Raw genomic sequence first — 9,061 nt, forward strand, 5'->3', positions numbered from 1 at the left:
AAGCAGCTCAGTAAACACCAGGAGCTCCCTCCACTTAAAATGGCATCCAGGAGACTAGCGAAGATTGCGTTTCGCTCGACAGAAGAACTGCAGTTCTGGAGGAGGATCCAGGTGTCCATGTCCAACTGCCAGGCCACGTCACCGCCTGCACAGGGTCCCCGGGACACCGCGTGACACCTCTGCACTCTGCAGCAGCAGCAGGCAGCCTCCCAGCGCCACCCACACCGTGCTCGAGGTTACGGTGCTTTCGGCCGGCATCGGGGCTCGGAACACAGCAGGGGCCACGTCCCACCACGCCATCCTCCTGCAAGTGCAAGAGGCCGCAGCGCAGGCACCGGGACCACTCCAAACCCACAGGAGGGTGCTGGGATTAGGCGAGACACTGAGATGGGCACCGCAGAACTTGCAAAACACGACCTGGGACTTGCGTGTGTGCGGGCTTCGCAGACAGTGCCCGTGGGCATTTGCACACATCTGCCACAACAGGTTGGCTCCGGGGAGCTGTTGCTGGAAGCTCGTGGAAGACGTGGAAGCTGCCGTAGGCTGAAGATGGTTGGGGATGGTTGTGGGTGGCTCTTATCCACATAAAGGACAGGCCGGATCCAAGGAACAAGTTTTGGAGAAACAGGAACTCAAAACAACGCAACTGAAGTGCTCCAGCACAAGCCAACCACCACCCCCAAAACACAAGTGTTTTCAGCCTGAGTATTCCCAAATTAACTCGTAGTCACCAGTGGGACAACTGCTAAGGCCAGGTCTTTCTAAGCCTTCTTTGACAACCCAGGCAAAGGGATTACTGCAAACTGAGCCAACGCAAAGCGCAGGTCAGGGAACAAAACCCGGCTGACTTGGCCTGGAGTCACCTACCCAGAAGGAGGGCCAGAAGGAGGAGGCCACCAATGCACAGGCCAACCTCAAGCTGGTTTTCCTTGCTAACAAACTCCAACAAGCGTCTTAGCGGCTCCTCGGGAAAGGGGAGATGCCACTTCAGTGCCAAGGGAAATTCGGCAGCGACAAACACGGTACAAGCTCCTGCTTCCTACCTCTCACAGCCTGCCCGCTCATCCCTCCGTGCCACAAATCATTCCCCTTCCTTTCTCATTACTATTCCAGTTCCAACAAAATAGCTCCCACCTGCAACCCTCTCTTCTCCTTGTGCCCAAAGAGTGAGGATGGACAGGTTTCTGGAGAGAGGAAACATTGCCCTCTCCTCCAGCACACACAAGATCGGAGAAGAGATTCAGACTCCATCAGCTCCCAAAGCACAGAAGGTGCCATGTAAAAGCCGACTGACTCATCTGGGGAGAAGGTATGGACTCTGTGATGCCAAAACTACCTAAGAATGGCACGTTAGGATTGCTTTCTAAAACAGCTAGGCTCAGGGGCTCCTGTGGAAGCATGTTAGACACCAAAACTCCTTCAGAGTCAACAATAGCATGAATTGGGAGCTAGTACTAACAAGTTTCCATCACCGTCAGCTCCCAGGAGGCATCTACAGAAGAACCTCCTCAGCACTCCTTGGACACGTCAAAGACACCTGCAGCAATTACCCCGAGCCCGCAGCCTGGCAGGCCGCTTTATCCTGCCCTCATCTTTCCTGACATCATCACAGATAGGAAACGGCAACGTAGTAACATGTCCCCATGGCACAAAACATCCAGGATTCAGCAGACACCTGAAAGCTTCCCATTCCTGCCAGGGACTGTGCTTTCTTTAAGCACAGCTAAGGCCAAGTGGCTTTTACCACAGGGGCTTAACGGGCCTCATTTGGGCGCCGGGATGGTGGAGCACAACCTTCTTCCCGTGTGAAGCTTGCAGAGGGCTCAGTCAGGAATCACCGCGCCGGCGCCTGCTCAAGAGCCGCGCCGAGCTCGCTCCGCCGCTGGGGGAAGCTGCCTTCAGGTGACCAGCAGAGAGAGGGACAGCACGAGGGGCAGCAGGGACAGCAGAACTGCCATGCGGCCAAGCACAGAACCACAGAACCCTTAAGGTTGGACAGGATCTCTAGAGATCCCCCAGTCCAACCCCCTGCACACGCAGGGTCACCCAGAGCACGGGGCACAGGCTGCGGCCAGGCGGGTTTGAAGATCCCCAGAGAAGGAGACTCTGGGCAGCCTGTGCCAGGGCTCTGGCACCGTCACTGCCAAGACATTTCCCTTAAGTTCCTGGGGAACTTTTGGAGCTTCAGTTTGTGGCCGTTTCCTCTATCAGTGGCCACCACAGGAAAAAGGCCGCCCCATCCTCCTCACTGCCGCCCTTGAGGTCTATATAGGCAGTGATCACATTCCCCCTACACTGATAGGTCCCCCCTCAACCTTCTCTTCCTCAGGCGGAACAGGCCCAGCCTTAATGTTTTCCAAGATTACGTAACTTCTTGAATAAATAGATACTTCCTTATCCTTGGCCGTAGTTTCTGCAGAGATTTTAAACAACTACGCAAAGGGGGAGCCCAGTGAGATGCGATCCGCCTGGCTGCAGAGCAAGGGACATGCTGCTGCTTCAGCTTACCCCGAGCAACCGACTTGGGACGGAGCCCAAAGCTGCCTCTCTCTTTAAAACGTTTTTAATCTAAAAAAATGTATTTGAAACCTTATCCATCAGAAATAATAGACACTTCCTGCTGCCCAGGAAAACCTGGAGCTAGTGAAAAAGTTTGCATTCAATTTCTCTTACTTTATATGCTCACATCAAAGATTACTTCTAGTATGATTTCTCCTACCTACAACTTTTGCTCAGAATTTTTTCCACCACGGTCAGGAATTCAGCACCCAGGTTCCTGCAGGTTCACAGCCCCCGCCGCTCTGTGAGCCACATCAGAGCCACCTCGTGTCACACCCAAAGGGGGTCTCTGTCCAAAGGTTTAGGAATTATGTCACTGTTGGTGACCATTCAGTGGTCCATAGGGAATGTGTGGATATGTCAGGATGTGAGACAAGGTACTACCTGCCAGCAGATGAGCTGATAGACTGTTAGTCTGTGACATGACTGGAGATGATCTCTGTATCTCTGTATCACACCACGTGGCCTGCGGCAATGAGGAGGACACGGATCATTGCTGAAGAGTATTAACAGCTCTGACCAGATTTAGATAAAATGGCACCTTCTAGCCTTAAAGTCTGTAAGATTGTAAAAATATCCCTGGCACCTTCTAGCCTTAAAGTCTGTAAGATTGTAAAAAAATCCCAGGAGACATAAAATGAAAGCAGGAGTCAGCAAGTCCGTTTCCAAGTCAGCAAGAGTTTCTTTGACTGTAAAAAACGCAGCATGACTCAGTGTGCCCTAAAAGAGCATTAGCTTAAATACAGCTGCAAGATTACGCATCCAATCTAGCCAGGCCATAAATACCTCTGTCCCGTGCAGATAAAACTAAGGTGAGGGGTAATGGATGGGGTGGCATCCGTTTATTACAGGCCTCATAAACGGGAGCCAAAGGTCCTTCAGCCCCAAGCCCCTTCACCTCCTCGTCCTGCCTGCGCCAGACACCGCTCCAGCAGAGGCTGTGGTTGGAACCCGCAGCCTGCAACCACCTGAGCACAACAACCCCCTGCCCAGCTCGTTATTCTGCACACGTCAGGGACCGCCGGGTGCTTGCAGAGATGATGAGCAGCTGCGGGGTGCTCCGCAGAGCAGGGCCATCATTTATGGACCTGGATGCAGATCCAGGAGTCAAAGTTAAAAGCTCCTGTTCTTGAACTTTTCAGCCCAGGATTCCTGTGGCAGACAAAAGTCTTCCCTCCAGCAAATTCAGGCAGTGCCTCAGGCGCCGCAGTGCAGCGGTGCCCAGGCACCTTTTAAGCAAATGGGACAGCAGCAGACAACGACCTGGCCGCAGAAACAAACCTGCACACGTGGAAAATGAGCTCCTCATCCCTCTGGCTGTTAATCTGCTTTCCCTGCCAGATACACGAGAGACCTGCTACCGAGGAGTCTTTCCTTGTGGCGGGAAAGGTACCCGCAGAGGTCTCTATATCTTCACCTCGATGTCCTCTCCTTCAGTGAGCAGCCCACGTCACGCCGGATCAAACAGCTATGTGAAGTTGCTCTCCTGCAGAAACTGAGTATGTCCAGGTAACAGAGTGTTTTCCTGTCCTTCACCACGCACAGCCCTAGCCCAGAAAGGGGCAACATTCACACAACAGGGCAACTTCATACTCATGTTATGAGAACACCCTCCAGAAGTTAATTACATTTAGGAACCCATCGCAGGCAGCCGCCGCGGGACGCGGTGACCGCAGCCCTTGAGGCACAACCTCCATCCCCGACGCGCTGCGCGGGCTGCCCGGGGGGCCAGCCCCGGCACCCCCTCCTCCCAGCCCCTCGCCCCTCTCTTGCCGCACTCCAGCGCCGCTCTCCAGGGCTGCGCTCCCGCCCTGCGCGGAGCTGCACGCGCCGGCCCCTTCGGCAGCGGCCACGCCAGCGCGTAGGGAACACGCTGGGGTTTCCAGTCCCACCCTGGGGAGCCAGGGCCACCTTTTCAACTACAGCCCTAATAGTTCATTCCTATGCCAGGCAGATGGTCATAAAAATATTTAGCTTTCTCTATTTACAGAGGTGCAACGAATGCCTTTGATTTCCACTTTACGTCACCATCTCGCTCCGACTCTCCAAACAAAAGCCTGGCCTACCTGAGCCAAGAATGACATTCTGTTGTGCTTCCATTGGCCAAAACACCTGCTGTTTTGAGAAGCTTGAAGCTGTTCCTGAGCAAAATACAAGGTAGAACATATGTCACCATCAACAAAATCCATTCTACGGTGTGTTTCATTAAGCCCAGGATGTCAATCTCCATTCCAGCAGGTGGTTAAGACCAAATGTCCATCTCCAAAGGCACTTTCCTAGTCCTGCTCTCTGATCAAGGATAACAGCAGAAGGACATGGCACACCAATTGCTTCCACGTAGACATCCAAATGCTCATAAGAGTTAGGAAAACAAATTCATAGCCCCACCAATGGAACAGGACACCTCTGTATTACCACTTCTCAAGGTGCAAAAATACCTTCCTGGTCCACTCTTCAGCAATTCAGCAAGGGAAAACTTCTCCTGTGATATCAAAAAGAAGAAATGAGGCAGCCAGTCAAGCCATGCCCTGGGAAGTAAGAGACCAGGAGTCCTGGGCTCACAACACTTTTCCTTTGGGACTGCTTCTAAGGTATGGAAAGCAGAAACAGTTAACACATTTTTGATAGTAGCTCTGAGTGACAATAAAAGAAAAGCTGGAAAGGTTCATGGCTAAAAAGAGTACTCACTATTCCAGAGGCACGTTTTCCATCTGCTGCCTCCAGGAGAGCTACAATTCCGAGATGGATCAAAGTTTCTGAACTTCCAGATAACGCTGACAAGCACAACCCTTATCATTATCTATATCAAAGGCTAATAATTAACTACCGCTCAGCTTTGCCTATGATCACTTTTCTCCACGTTCAGCCTGTTTATTACCCAATCCTCGGCGTATTTCAAGCCAGCTCAATCACTCGCAGTCCAGACGGGGGGGCCATTCATTTCCCGCGTCTCTCGGCTGCGCAGAGCAGGCGGAAAGGCTGGAAGCAGCGGGGATTTCATCTGGATCCTGCTCTGGGGAAAAGCACCTCGCACAGAGCAGTGGCAATCCCTATTGCTGCAGCCAAAGACATCATGAGACGCAGGATAAATATTTACCAAAGGGCCCGTGCAGCCCACTGAAGGCTCAGGCCAGGCATGTCAGACCCAGCGCTGGGACAAGAATAAGGGCTGGGATGCTCGGATAAAGTCTCCACAAACTGTCTTAAATTGCTCCTGAGTTTTTCCCAAGAGCTTAATGCAAAAATGCAAAGAGATGTCGGAATTCCTCAACCTCCTCAGGCACATTGAGCGTGTTAGAGAGAGGACCTTCAAATCCACTACAAATCTGTCACAGAAATTAAAGGGTTTTGTTTAGTTTTGCATATTGTAATGAAGTAAGCATAGTATCACTGAGTACCTACCCCTCCTTATAGGAAGAAATGTCAGATTTTCAATGCTGCAGTTGAGGATTTTTGCTGTAGTTTGTGGTTTTGTTTTGTTTTTCAATGATCAGGAGCTACTGTCAGCAATTGCCATGGAAGAAAGAAGAACAAGACGTGTAGCAGACATGCAAACACCCCCATCGTAGGGACAGTGGCTTCAACCAAGATCAACTGCAAGGGATGCACGGAAAATAACCAGCCAGCAAGTGATACGCGAGTTACTTCTACTGAGATCTACCAAAGAGTTTGACTTAAGGAATTCAAAGAATTAAGGAAAGTTATGCCACTGCCTCGGGCTTTTTTAAAGTATTAAGTCTCAACTATGAACCAAAGCAATCAGAATAAAGACTAGGAGCCTCGACTATCCATTTTGCAGGGTATTTCATAGCTCACTCTGTGTTTACACCCTGCATCAGGGAAAGGGCAGCACAAAACAGCTCTGCGAGTGCAGCCGAGCGTGCAGCAGGAACAGAGGGGCAGCCACAAAGCTCCAGCTCCTTTCATGGACACCGCTGGCGTTTCAGCCCGACAGCGCCTGCAGCGCATTGCCCTGGAGACGGCCAGTCCCACCAGGCACCACCTCAGACATCACAACTCATTACATACTCGGGAGATAAAATTTTATCCCCGGTTAATGATGGGCAGCAAAGCCGATTCTAACTCGATTTGTACAAAATTCCTGGCAGCAAATGCAGAATTCATGACTCAGTCTCCTGCTAACCCCATTAGCCCAGGAGCGCACGGCTCAGATAAACTGAATGGCCATGGAAGAGGCAATGGAGAAAAGCAGAGCGACGCTGTTTTCCCCTTCCGTGGCTTGCCCAGGGCGGGCGTGCTGCTCAGGAGCCTGCACTTCTACCTCCTTCACCCCTTTGATGTCCAGGGTGGATTGACCCTATCGGACCCCGCCGGCTACGGCGCTGCCGTCCCACAGGGCGCCAGCCGGACGGCGGCACCGCTGCCGCTGGAGAGTGAACGGGGATGCCAGCCTGCTGGCAACGGGCGCGCGGAAGCCCCCCTGCCATTTGGGAACAATCTGCATTCCCAAGCGCAGGATGCAAGTTGGAAAACGCAGCCAAGCTGTGACAAGACTCCGTCAAATCTCCTGAGCCTCGCAGGACCGCAGAAGTGAACCGGGCTGGTAGCCCATGAACCCGAGCCCAGGAGCCCGAGGCCCCACGAGGAACCTCCCTAGGGGCTGCGGGGACGCCAGGCACCCCAGGCACCTGCTTAATTAGGCACCGAGGTGACAAGGACCTGCTAGATTCGCGTTTGAAAGAAATCAGAGAAGCATCAGAGGTTGGCTGGTTGGATGACCCAAGGTAACTCAGAGAAATGAGATTTGAATCTTTTATAACTAAGCAGCACGTGTGGGAAAAGGCTTGTTAAAGGCAAGTGCCCCCCTGAAGTCTCAGCAGGGAGGCCGGGTCACTTGCTCTTAGCATCACTGCAGAGCAGCTCTATCCTTGTCCCGGTGTCTCACAGCTTCTCAGGCTTGATGTTAAGATGTGCTGAGCATCCTGTGAGAGCAGAAGATGCTAAATCACTTACAATTCGGGATGGGATCTAAAGCTACCTTTGCTCAGGTATATTCATTTAGATAAACACTACAGTGAATACATTACATGCATGGAGAGCTCTTTAAAAGAGCTTATAAAGAACCTTCACTTCTGTGGTACACCGATACCTGCAAGATTTTCTATTACTGAAAAGGAACTGAGAGAAGTGCATAAAGAAAAAAAAACCTAAAAAGATTTTCCGTATAATCACTGTGCTAGCAGGTGATCAGAGGTGCTCGAGTTCCACTGGAAAGGGACAGGAGTCCTGCAGCTAGTAACCGGCAAGAGAGAGATGAAAAGACACGCTGTGAAATCTGATTTGGGAAGATTACATCAAATATTGTGTACAAGGAAAAGGACAAAGAAGGAGCTACTTCATCACAGCCTTCCACGTCTAAATCGGCTTCTAAATCAAGAAGATCAATTTTCAGGACTAGTGAATGAAAGACTTTAGAAAGTTGATCTGTCACGAGGAAAAATAGAATAACTATTATATATAAATATATAATATATATAAATATAATATATATATAAATAACTATTTATATTAATACATATAACTATTAAATAACTATTTATATATATAAAAATATATATAACTATTTGCATTATTCTCTGCATTAGCAAATTCCAGCTTGTAGCTGAATAAGAGGTAAATGAAAAAAATCATTGGACTCAAGTCTCCTGGGACTGAAGATTGGGAACTTTTCCAGAAAATGCGACTGAAACAAGTCACGATGAAGCAGTTAAAATAAGACTGGATTTTTGAGAAAAAAAAATAACATAGATTAGAGCAAGTCTTTCTCATCCTTCCCTAAGCAAACCATTGCCAAGGCTTCCACGGACCTCCCTTCCAGGGATCTGCCGGCAGCTTTTGGAGAGGTTCACCTAGGCAGCAGATTTGGTTCAACTTGGTAACCTTCACAGTGACCTTCAGCCAAGCAGACTGGAGGTCTGCAGGGACCTTTTCCTCTTGGCCAGAGGGTCCTTGCCACAAATAAAGGAAGCCATTAAAGAAAGGAGAAAAAAAAAAAGTTCAAAGTTTTCTTTAGTTCAAAGAAAAAAGAAAGTTTTGTATCCTCTCTGACCTAACATCTGATTGGAAAAGGAGATAACCAAAAGGAAGCTCCTTCTGGCCCTGACTCAGATGTCACTGTGAATATGGGGGTCTGTCCTTCGAGTCGCTGCAGACGTCAGAGCAGTAAGTCAGGCAGAGATACTGAGGGGTAGGGCTGCTTTTGTAAAACACAGTTAAAGGCACTTGGCCGAGGTCCTCTCACCTATTTGTGCTGGAGGACTGTTAAAGAGCAGTATTTTCAGTGCTCTCCCTTGTCGAGCACGAAGCTCCCGAGGGCTGGTGGGTGTCTCGCTTCTCCAAAGCTTGAAGTCACAAATGAAGGGAGAAAAGAATCCTCCAATCAGAAAATGTTAATTATTAAAAAGAAAAAACCCTCAGATCACAAGACAAAGCTGTATCAGAAGCTATAACTGCCGGTTCTTTTATTCTTCTCGATTTTCTT

The sequence above is a fragment of the Nothoprocta perdicaria genome, unplaced genomic scaffold (genome assembly GCF_003342845.1).
Source record: "Nothoprocta perdicaria isolate Ctin4 unplaced genomic scaffold, notPer1 scaffold_6, whole genome shotgun sequence".
Classification (NCBI taxonomy): domain Eukaryota; kingdom Metazoa; phylum Chordata; class Aves; order Tinamiformes; family Tinamidae; genus Nothoprocta; species Nothoprocta perdicaria.